This window comes from Anabrus simplex, chromosome 8 (assembly GCF_040414725.1).
Source record: "Anabrus simplex isolate iqAnaSimp1 chromosome 8, ASM4041472v1, whole genome shotgun sequence".
Classification (NCBI taxonomy): Eukaryota; Metazoa; Arthropoda; class Insecta; order Orthoptera; family Tettigoniidae; genus Anabrus; species Anabrus simplex.
Window position 1 is genome coordinate 165504329 of NC_090272.1, and position 12070 is coordinate 165516398.

Sequence of the window (12070 nt, forward strand, 5' to 3'; positions counted from 1 at the left end):
AATGAAATGAACAAGAAATACAAAGACTTCAAGGAGTATACAGGAACAAGAAACTTGCTGTAAGGGAAGAAAAAGAGAAGAAATGGAATGAGTTTGCAGACAAACTGGAAGAGGACAGTAGAGGAAATATGAAATTGCTATACAGAGTAGTGAAAAACAAGCGAAGGGATCAAGAGACCATAAAAGCAATAGAACGTGATGATGGAACTCTGGCACAAGATGAGGGAGAAATTAAACAAGAACTCAAGATCTATTTCGAAAAGCTGCTGAATGGAGATACAGAAAACATAAGAACGGATAGAGGAGAGCCAAGTCGAGGCACCACAACTGAACCACCAAATACGTGGCTTGAGGTTGAAAATGCGCTCAAGAGCATGAAGAAAGGAAAGGCAGTGGGCATAGATGAACTAAGTGCAGATATGCTGAAAGCAGCAGGAATTCCAGGAATCCAATGGCTCTACAGACTGCTCAGCAAGATATGGGAGGAAAATACTATTCCTAAGGACTGGAAGATGGGCATCATTGTACCTCTTTTCAAGAAAGGAAGTCGACAAAAATGTACTAATTACCGTGGTATCACACTACTGTCTCATGTCCTGAAAATATTGGAAAAAATAATAGAGACCAGAATCAGAGATATTGTTGAACCAATTTTGGAAGAAGAGCAGTATGGTTTCAGACCAGGAAGGTCAACTACAGACCTTATATTTGCAATTAGGATGCTGATGGAAAAATACTGGGAGAAGAACAAGCCTTTATTTCTAATATTTTTGGACATTGAGAAAGCATACGACAGTGCACCAAGGGAAAGAATTTGGCAATGCATGAAAGAACTTCAAGTGCGAGACAGCCTCATAGACAAAGTGAAAATGTTGTACGGTGGGAACAGAAGCTGTATTCAAGTAGGATGTGGTTTGTCGGACTGGTTTGAAACAAAGAGAGGAGTGCAGCAGGGCAGCTCATTGTCACCACTTCTATTTATTATTGTAATGGATGTAGTAATGAAATCCATTAAAAGGAAAGAACATGGAGATATCAAAGCCTTCACATTTGCAGATGATGTTGTGATTTGGAGTGACTCAGAAGAGGAATTGGGAGAGAGAATGCAAAGCTGGAATGAGGAGTTTAAGAAATATGGTTTAAACATCAGCAAGACAAAGACGGTGGTGATGAAAGTGTATGGGGAAGGAGAAGAACCAATAGTCATGTTAAATGAAGCCCAACTGGACAGCGTTCCAGTTTTCAAATACTTGGGTAGCATTATATCAAATGACAACCTAGCAAAACATGAGGTGAACAATTGAATCAATAAGGCAACACAATTTTACCACCAGGTAAGACACCTGCTGTGGGATGAGCAAATACCCATGAAAACAAAAATGACATTGTACAAGTCCTATTATACACCAATTCTTACATACAGTCTTGAAACCACAACACTGACTAATAGAGATAATTCCAAACTTCAGGCAGCTGAAATGAAATTCCTATGCACTATGATCCAGAAAACCAGGAAAGACAAGATTAGGAATGAGAAAAGTAGAGAAGAAGTAGGAATAGATGATTCTCTCCTCAATAAGATTCAGATATCAAGACTGAAGTGGTTTGGTCACATGAAGAGGATGCCAGTAAACAGAACTGCAAGGAAGGAATTTGACAGAAAAGTGGAAGGAAGACGACCCGTGGGAAGGCCACGAAGGAAATGGATAGATTTAGTTAAGAACGATGTACTGCTGAGAGGTTATGATTGGGACAAGTTGGTGGAGGAAGAATGGTACAAGGACAAGATGAGATGGAGGAGGCTCATATACCACACCCAAGAAACTGGAGATGGTTTAGGATGATGATGATGATGATTTTCCTTCTTCACCTTTCTAAACATATATTAATCATTTAGATATAAAGATTAGTTGCAAAGTTATGAAGCAAAACTTACTATACTTTCCTATACAACTCTCAAAATTCTGCAGAGGACATAGGACGTGAACGAAATGTAAAACGTATTCTATGTCAATAAGTATTTATCATCCCCTACATTTGTAGAAAACATGAGAATAATGCTTGATAATTTAAAAGAGTTGGCTGATCTATCATGGGATCTTCACGGAATAGAGCTAACCCTTCCTACGAGAACAATAAAAGTATTTGAAGGAATGCAAGAAAACTTAGGTTATTACACCCATCTGGTCATAAAAACCTGTCACAACAGATTCATTTCACCTCAAGCAAACCAAAATGCCTAGAAACTCTGTTGCAGTGGCCAATAACCTTCGATGTTAGGCCCCTTAAAACAACAAGCATCATCATCATCATCATCATCATCATCAGAAACTCTGTTAAATCATGAATTTCAGTCTATTCCATTAACTAATAACAACAACATTCAATCCAGTCATGATAGCATAGACAATTCTACAAAAATCTGCAAATCAATATGAATTTGAAACTGCTGACAAGATCGTCATCTCATAGAGGACTAACTTTCAACAATTTAGAGAAAGATATCTATGATATGATGATATTCTTGCTAATCACTTAAATGTGCTGTGGCCATCGGAATGGATTATATAGAGAGGAAAGTGTTAGACATCTGTATGATCAATCTTAACGTTCAAGTAAAATAATTATAGCTTACATATAGTATAAGGAAGACAGAGACAAAGATAAAGAAACACTCCTTCCAGTTTTGTCGCAGTCAACATTGCTGTAGTGAACATTATTTCATTGCTGCCATAGGGAGGCAGAATGAATTTTCATTTTAGTTTTGACATTGTGATGCTAATACAAAAGAAAGAAAGACAGATAGAAATAAAGCAAGAAAGAAAAATATTTAATGTATAAATATGAGGTCTTCACATCAATTCCGTGATGATATTAGTGGAAAAAGGTGCTGTTATAAGTTGCCAATTTATAGCACAAGTCGCTCGCTACACTGTACCTACTGCTGTTAAAACCTAACACATTCTCCCAGTTTTAAAATGAAGCCCCAACAACCCCCACTTCTCCAAAATAAAGAAATAACATCAGTTTTTTGCAAAGTGGGATTTCAGTGGAAATAGGATGTATCATCACCCCTGTAGCACCATCTTGTGTTATACCGGTACTGTATATTGGAACCTCAAGTAGAATGTTTAGTTAGTATATGGCTTTTAGAACCAGGAGTGTCAAGGGACATGTTCAGCTCATTTGGTTTGGATCTTTCCATTTGACGCCCATGGACAACTTGTGCATCTGGGTGTGAGATGATGATGAGGTAGGGAGAGAGTGAAACCCAGTGTCACCACATAGCCTACTCCGGTTGAATAACACCAAGAGGCCTATTCGAGGCTTAACGTCCCTATCCAATGGATGAATCACCACCAACACCATCATATGCCCTCATCCCACATGCTAAGATAACCAGCTGAAAGCTAACAACTGACGTGTGCACATCTCTTGAGTTAATGCCCATATGCAACCTGTTTGTCATTACAACTAATTAATTTCATCTTGGTCTGTGATAAAATTATTATATATAACAAATTCCAACTTGTAAGTTTGAGAAGTTCCACCTTTCCACTTTAAGATCTTATGATTTTAATCTAAGAAAAATTGTAAGATTTTAAATTCTGCGGAGGACATAGGACATGAACGAAATGTAAAACGTATTCTATGTCAATAAGTATTTATCATCCCCTACATTTGTAGAAAACATGAGAATAATGCTTGATAATTTAAAAGAGTTGGCGGATTTGAATTTGTTATATACCGATCCAGCCTCCTGACCAGAGGAATTAACTAATGAAGATAAAAAAACTATGACCCAGCAAGGAATCAAACCCTGGGCCTCTTTGATAAACCAGTTAGCCATGGAGCTGGACACAAAAGGCATGAAAATGAAGAACATGGTACGCCTTGTAAATATTATGCTGTCTCGTTGCAGCCAGAAGAGAACAAGGATTGACCAAGGGAGATCAGATATGAAAGTTAAAAGTGAGGAGCCAGGCACAAATAAGTGGAAGCAATACTAGACTTGGCTAGGGGACCCGTGATCACCAGACCATGCTCCAAAGTTGACAACCCCTGGAGGGGAACCATCTCTTAGGACAGGCAGGAGATACTGTGGATGTATTCCATCATCCCTCATGCACATGATGGCCACACATCACGGAGGGGAGGAAAGTAATTATTGTTTTAAAGGTAAATGCAAAACGAAATAACTATCCCACCCCAAAACTTACCAGAAGAAAAATAATTATACAAGTTGAATCCTTTGAAATCCTTGCAAATCTAATACCACTGGGATCAGAAGAGAAGAAGAGTTGAGCGCGGGAAGTCAGGTAGGAAGAGTGGAAGTGAGAATCAGAGTGCAAGTAACAGGCAATATTGCCAGGCTCAATTACGGCCCCCACAGTTGCCGTCCCATGCTCCCAAGTTGAGGTTGTGTTGGCAATGATGACAGTTTTAAGAGAAAGTAGAAATTAACAACGATTCTCCCTTAACACTAAACAGAAGGGGAAAAGGAAGACAGAATTAAGTTATTGGCTAAGGGGAGGACCATGAAAATGAAAGACTCGAAAGGCCTCGTAAATTTAATACTGTCAGGGTCAAATAAACACAAGAGTTGACCAAGGGAGGTTACATGGAAACATGAAAGTGAGGAGCCTGGCACAAGTAGAAGGAATGCTAGATTCAGCTAGGGGCCCCATGGTCACCAACCCATAATCCCAAGATGGAAGCCCTGAGCTCCCTTTCAGTAGCCTCTTACGACAGGCAGGGGATACCATGGATGTATTCTACTATGTCCACTCACAGCGGAATCACAAGTTGAGGGCCCTTGATGAATTGGCCTTTTTAGTTGCCTCTTACGACAGGCAGGGGATAGCTTGGATAATGTTATATCCCCACCCCAGTGGCGGCGCGTTTTGTATGTTCAGTGGTTCAGTGAACCCCTTAGAAATTGGTTTATCAAGAGCCTATTCCTTTATTTAATTCTGTATATTCGCACACGTAGTGATCATTTTGACATCAACACTCGGTTGCTATGCTCTCCGGAACCAACGGAGAGGTTCAATTTCAGGAGCGAGGGCGCGGGACTGTGGGATGTAAGGAGGGTGCGCAAGATGAGGAGTTGTGAGGAGCAAGGAGAACATAGCCCAGGAATCGCTGGAAACTGGACCAGCGATAGACACGAGTTACATCGAGCAGTCCCGAAATTAACCGAAGCATTGACAGAGTGCACGGTTAAAATTTGCCGTGGGTGGTAAGTTTTGAAGGAATTTTAATTTTGTTATTTTCCGTTTCTGATGTAATTAACTGCAATGAATCAGAATATTTTGGTAACTATGCTTTGTATAGCATCAATAGGCGTACGTAGCATAAGTTTATGTGATTAATAAAATTTTAATTAGTAATACATGTTTTATGGAAACAGCAGAATATGTCGAGACATAAATCACAGTAGTCTACGTAAGACGTAGTTGAAGCAATCATTCCTACGCAAGCAACGTCTTCAAAATCAGAGGAAACTGGTTCAGCTTTAAGTAATTGGAACTTACTGTATATTCTGTCTCTGTCATTCCTCATTCTTTTACTAACTTCTTCGAGCTGCAGCCATATGCCTTAAAAAGGAAAGTTGTGTTGCTAATCAAGCAATGACAATATTTTACATGTATGTAAACATCAAGTAACACAATATTTGAACACGTTATTTTCCAAAGCAGTGAACTCCCAGATGTTTTATCCACGCGCCACCACTGCCCCACCCACAGGCATTAAGATTTGGTTGTCAGCATTATTAAAGACATCTCCACTCTTAACTATTCTAGAACCCATTTAGATAGGATTATTTAATATTTACCCTTCCCTGCCAGTATTATTTTGAGTAAATTCCCATCAGAGAAGTTTTTCCTTCTCTAGTGGTTTTAGGTTGCATTAATACATTGAATGAAGTGCTGTTCCCAAACATTCATCGGGATTTCTGCCACTCCTGCTCTGCTTTACTTCTTGATCGCTATAACGGGGACCCATTTAGATAGAATTATTTAATATTTACCCTTCCCTGCCAGTATTATTTTGAGTAAATTCCCATCAGAGAAGTTTTTCCTTCTCTAGTGGTTTTAGGTTGCATTAATACATTGAATGAAGTGCTGTTCCCAAACATTCATCGGGATTTCTGCCACTCCTGCTCTGCTTTACTTCTTGATCGCTATAAAGGGGTCCTTTAGGGCTTCTTCTGCTTGTCTTTGTGCATCTGCTTCTGTGTGATTTGCTATTTTGAGCAGGTTTAGCTTCTTGTATTCTTTCCTCTTTTGTGCATATGTTTTCAGGTTGTCTCGTGTGTTTGTGTGTTTCGCTCTGTGGAGGAGGTGTAGGGCTTCTTTTTTGGTGAGGTAGCATTCTGCGTCAAACAACTTAGAACAAGCATACGAAACCGAAGAGACATACACCATAGAATCTGAACCAATAACCGAGGGCGAAGTAAGACAAGCCATCCTAGAATCTAAAAAAGGAAAAGCAGCAGGACCAGACGAGGTGTTCAACAAAAACCTCATAGAAACTCTTGAACAACTCGCCCAGCTGTGGACAATGTTGTTTAACAAATGCCTCACATCAGGAAAAATACCAGAGGATTGGAGGAAGTTGAACATCATCTTGTTATACAATGGCAAAGGCGACATAGAGGACCTCAACACATACAGAGGAATTGCACTTGAGAACAACATCTTCAAGATATTCTCCAAAATCCTGACAAACTCTGCTCACTAACAGACGCCTTAATGCCGGAAACACAGTTCGGATTCAGGAAGGGAAGAGGAACCTTTCATGCAGTTGCTAACCTCCTAGAAGATATACATGACGCACTAAGACACCCGTCGAGGAAATTCTACACAGTCTTCGTAGATTTCACAAAAGCCTTTGACCTGCTGAACAGACAAATACTCATGAAGAAACTTGAAAGTATGACAGGAAAGGACAATCCAACAACAGCTGCTATCAAAACCCTGTTCACCTACAACAAAATCATAATCAAAGATGGTGTGACGACCTCAGAAAACATAGTACAGACCAATGGCATTTTACAAGCAGACCCGATTAGCCCAACCCTATTCAACATCGTCATGTCAGACGTCACAGACATCCTACAAAAGGACTCAGTGAAAATGTACCTCTATGGAGATGACATCGTATTAGGCTCGCACGACAGGGAGGCCCTGCAAGACACTGTAGACCGGCTCCAGGAATGGGTCGAAAATAACCAACTCCAGCTGAATACCAACAAGACAGTGCAAATGATCTTCAGGAGGGGAGAAAGAACCTCTGCACAAGACAAAATATACTATGGAGCGGAAGAGTTAAATATCTTAAACTCCTTCAAGTACCTAGGCATCACCCTACAACCATCCAGATCATCCTACAAAATTCACATACGGGAGAGGGCAGCCGCTGCAATAAAAGCCATTTACAACATTAAAGATCTGACAAGACTAGCACTAGACACCGCATTAACACTTTTCTATGCAAAGATAATGCATATTCTGACCTATGGCATTAAGCTCATATGGAACAACCTGACAACTAGAGACCCCTCGACCCTTGAGAGTGTGAAAGCAAGATACCTAAAGAGAACTTCGGGAATATCAAAATACGCCCCTTCGAGACTGGCCTATGAACTGACAAAAACGTGCTTCCTCAAAGAAGACTTGAGGTTCAGGCAACAGCTGCCAGCGACGAAACAAGAGGCGGACCTATTTCGGGACAGACAAAACAAGAGAGCGGACATCTGGCCCGAATTCTACGCAACAGATGCGATGCTAGATCGGAACTGGACAGGACGAAGTGCCATAACCAGGCTCACGGTGCACGGTTTCCACCACAAGTTATGCACAAGAAACAGTTTCCACAAACCCTCACCAGAGTGTGTATGCAGCCTCTGCAGGAAGGCCTGTAAACGCTACCACTTCAGCGAGCGCCACAAGTGCACTAAATCACTAATGGAATATAGCAAAGAACAATGAACCTTAACTCTCTGCACGTTTGTGCGCTTTTCTTATTAATAATAATAATAATAATGAATACATTGAATGTTTTGGGCAATGCAAGAAATTTAGAAGATAGTGGTGGTGGGCTTAATTAAGGCACAGCTCCGGCATTTGCCTGGTATAAAACAGGAAACCCCAGAAAACCGTCTTTAGAGCTGCCAGCGGTGAGATTCGAACCCACCACCTCCCGAATGCAAGCTCACAGCTACGCGAACTACCGCTCGGCCAACTCTCTCCGTGTGAAGAATTTTACCTGGTGAATAAGTCGTCATACGCCATTCACATTCCATTTGAAACTGGGAGAAGGACAGCATCAAGATACGAAAATCCTGTTCTCCGGATTGTTTAGGCTACCAAATCCTACTGTGGAGTGGATAATTGAGCGAAATATTACAAAATGAGAAACGAATTGAAATGTACTAGTACTATGTAATCTTTCAATACAACCATTTTCTTGGGATTTCCTATAGATGACCGTAGAAAGCCAAGCGCAACTGCAGTATTATGTCAACGGCTACCGTCCTTTCAAGTGTGGCCTACGTCAAGTTTTACAAAAATGTTATTTGTAGCTACAGTAGGTAACAGAATGCGATCTTCAGCTTGTAGATAATAACATTGTTCTCTCTCGATACTGATACTTAGGAAAGTAGGTAATTAATCCCTCCACGAGTTCAGACAAAACGATAATACAATGTTTACAGAAAACGTTTGTACGGTACCGTAACATCAGGCCTAAACAACAAAATGTTCTTTTAAATCACCTAAAGCAACAACCCTTTACAATAGCAAACGTTTTATAAATCTCATTAGAGGGCTGATTAGTATGGGAAGCGTCTTATTTGATGGAAAAGGAAAGGCGGTAGTAGTGATGAATTCTAAACCAAATATCTTTCATAGGCACGATATTTACCAAAACATTCTACTAAATGAAGCCAAGAAGTATCTGATTCTACTTCAGTTACCGGTATTTTCTGAATCTGGCAAACTACTTCTAGAATACCGCTACTGTACTGTTTAGATACTTACAAGTTTTCAGCTGTGAAATATCCTGTTTGAAATTTCTTTTCGAAATATAAAGTTCTTTTGTCGTTAAAATAACAATACGCAGGTACGATAATAACGCCTGTGAAAACACTGAACTATTCCGTTGAAAATCTAATGGCAAAGTGAAGTAAAACAACAGTGGACTGTACGAAACCTCTAGCATTGTTGACCTCTTTCTGTCGACACTGCGTGTTTATACGTTGGATATCCAGTTTCACAAAGAGGGGGAGGCACGCATAGAGTTGGACAATTCAAATTAGATATCATTGTCTAAGGTCTACCGATGTCCGACCCCGCGGTGTAGGCAGGGGGCAACGCGTTCGATTCCGGACCGGGTCAGGGGTTTTGTAAATGATTAATATCCCCGGGCCTGGGAACTGGGTGTTTGTGTCGTCCTTAACGTTCCTTTCCTCACATTCAACACATTTACACTTCCGCAATACCCAAATACACGCAGGTTCATAACATACGGTGCAAGTAGGGGCAAAAGATCTTTGTAGGTCGACGCCCCGAACAATTAGCATTTAAAAAAAAAAGGTCTACCGATTTTGAAAGGAATAAGATTTTATTACAACGTACTGACCATGCTCTCTGACAAAAAAATATGGAACAACGTTTAAGAAACCGCTGTTCTATCGTTAACGTACCGTACCTACATGATTCTACCCGTACCGTACCGTTAACCGTCGCCTAAGGGGGACGCCCTAGCCTTGGTACTAAATCCGAAATACATCACTCTATGAGATTGTGACCGAGTGTTTTTACGGTCAGCTTGTCACATAGCCTGTTGCCAGGTATTTTGAGCTGCTGTCAGCATCTCCCTAGGCAAGGATCATAGGTGTGGTTTAGGGCAGGCATTTCCTCCTACCTCACATTGGTATGGTTTTCCCGCCAATACTCGGGTGGCTGATTGCAATGGCTCCCCAATGGGCCATGAAGTTGCCACACTGACACCAATAATAATAGTCTAATAATAATAATAATAATAATAATAATAATAATAATAATAATATCTCAACTACCAAGTGCAGACATTTAAATTTGATACCATCTAGACCAGGGGTTTCCAAATGGCGGCCCACGGACCGCATGTGGCCCGCGAAGCCATTTTTACGGCCCGTAAGATCACTGTAAGAAATAATGTGAATAAAAGTCACAAAAAACATTTCATAGCTTGTTCAAAAACGTATTATTTTTATACACCTTATAGACCCAAGTCAGAACTAATTATTCTTTAATACTAGTTCCCGTTTTCAAGTATTCACTGGTTTTCAATAGATTATTTATGATTATTTTTGATTTAAAAAAGTTTAAAATCCAAATTTCAAGATGTAATGTTATTATTTTTGCGTCCCACTGACTAATTTTGATGGTTTTTGGAAACGCCGAGGTGTCGAAATTTTGTCCCGCAGGAGTTGTTTTACGTTCCAGTAAATCTACCTACCCAAGGCTAACGAATTTGAGCACCTTTGAATACCATCGGACTGAGCCAGAATCCCAGCGCCTCAACCGGCTCGGCCACTCGGCCCGGCTCCGAACTTCACTCTTTTATGCAATTTTAAAATAATGGTTTAAGCAATTAAAATTATCAAACCTTCATTTCAATTGAACTATGCATATTATTTCATAATGGTGCTTCTGTACTATTTGCAGAATTTTAAGAAAATTGGCCTATTCGTGTGCGGTCCACGAACATGACTAAGGTTTCCAAAATTGCCCTCAAGCTCTTACAAATTGGAAACCCCTGATCTAGACTATCTGCACATCAATTCTGATATTGTATTTTACTCTCTTGGGTGATGTATAGCTTTGATTAACTTTGTTAGTTAAGCACCTCATCCTTTAGATCTTTTAGAGATCTTTTAGTGATGCCATGATCACTGATATGAAGTGCTGAATGATATTCTTCCACCCTTCAAAAATCTGATTGCCTCTGCCAGGTTTGCACCCATGATCTTGGGATGTAGAGGACAACACTCTACCATTTATCCACAGAGGGAGCTGAAGAGGAATTAGACATATCCTTGTCAGGGTTCAGGGAGGAGCTTTCCTCCAAAGGCCTCTTCAAGTGCAAAAGATGAAAGAAAAGCACCTAAAAAAAGTAACAAGGCCAGACTTAGTTCCTGGATTGTTACATATATCTCAAAATCTGTCTCTAGTGTGCTCATTTGACCAGGAATTAATGTGAATGAGGAGAAAGAAGAATTATTACATTACAATGACTAACTTTCAAGGGAGGAGTTTATATTAGCTGAATTAAGATAGACAGCTCAACACAAACGAAGGGAACAAATGAGAAAATCCAAAAATGTGTATTGGTATGTTAGATATAATAGCCTATTGGATTTGTTAGAGTTGTAAAATTGGTATTTTATCAAACTATTTCCATGCAATACTTACATTAGACTCTCTTGTAGACAGATTTAAAGGTAGATCCTCCTGCAAGCACTGGCTGTTTAGGTCTGATGTGCATGGAAGTGGGTTTACAGATTGAGAACATGACACATGAGAGAGAGGAATTGGCTCTTGTTTTTTTACTGGACCTGACTGTGACTGCACTCTTTTGGTCTTTGATGGAACTGACAATGTAGGTGATAACCCTGACTGATCTGGTGACTGGAATGAAGAATGACTTTGAGTACTCAAGTTTTCTTTTGAATGGCAAGGGATTATTTGATCATCTGGAGTTTGTTGAAGGCATTCTTCACATTCAACATTACTATGCAATGAATCTGTTTTTACAGGTAAGGATGCTAGTCTCAAAGAATAATTTTGATCATTGAAAGTTGATCCACGGTCACCATAATGTTTTATGCTGGACTGTAATTGCTGACTTCTGTGTTGATGTTGTGATGAAGTCTGAGAAGAAAGTCCAGCAACTGAATTATGATGAAGATGGGTATTTGATCCCTGTTGAGAGGAGAGCTGAGGTTCATTTGAAACAAATGAATGGCTTTGATGAGTGGAAGAAACCATGTCGGTTGATGTACTGTTACTCTGATGCA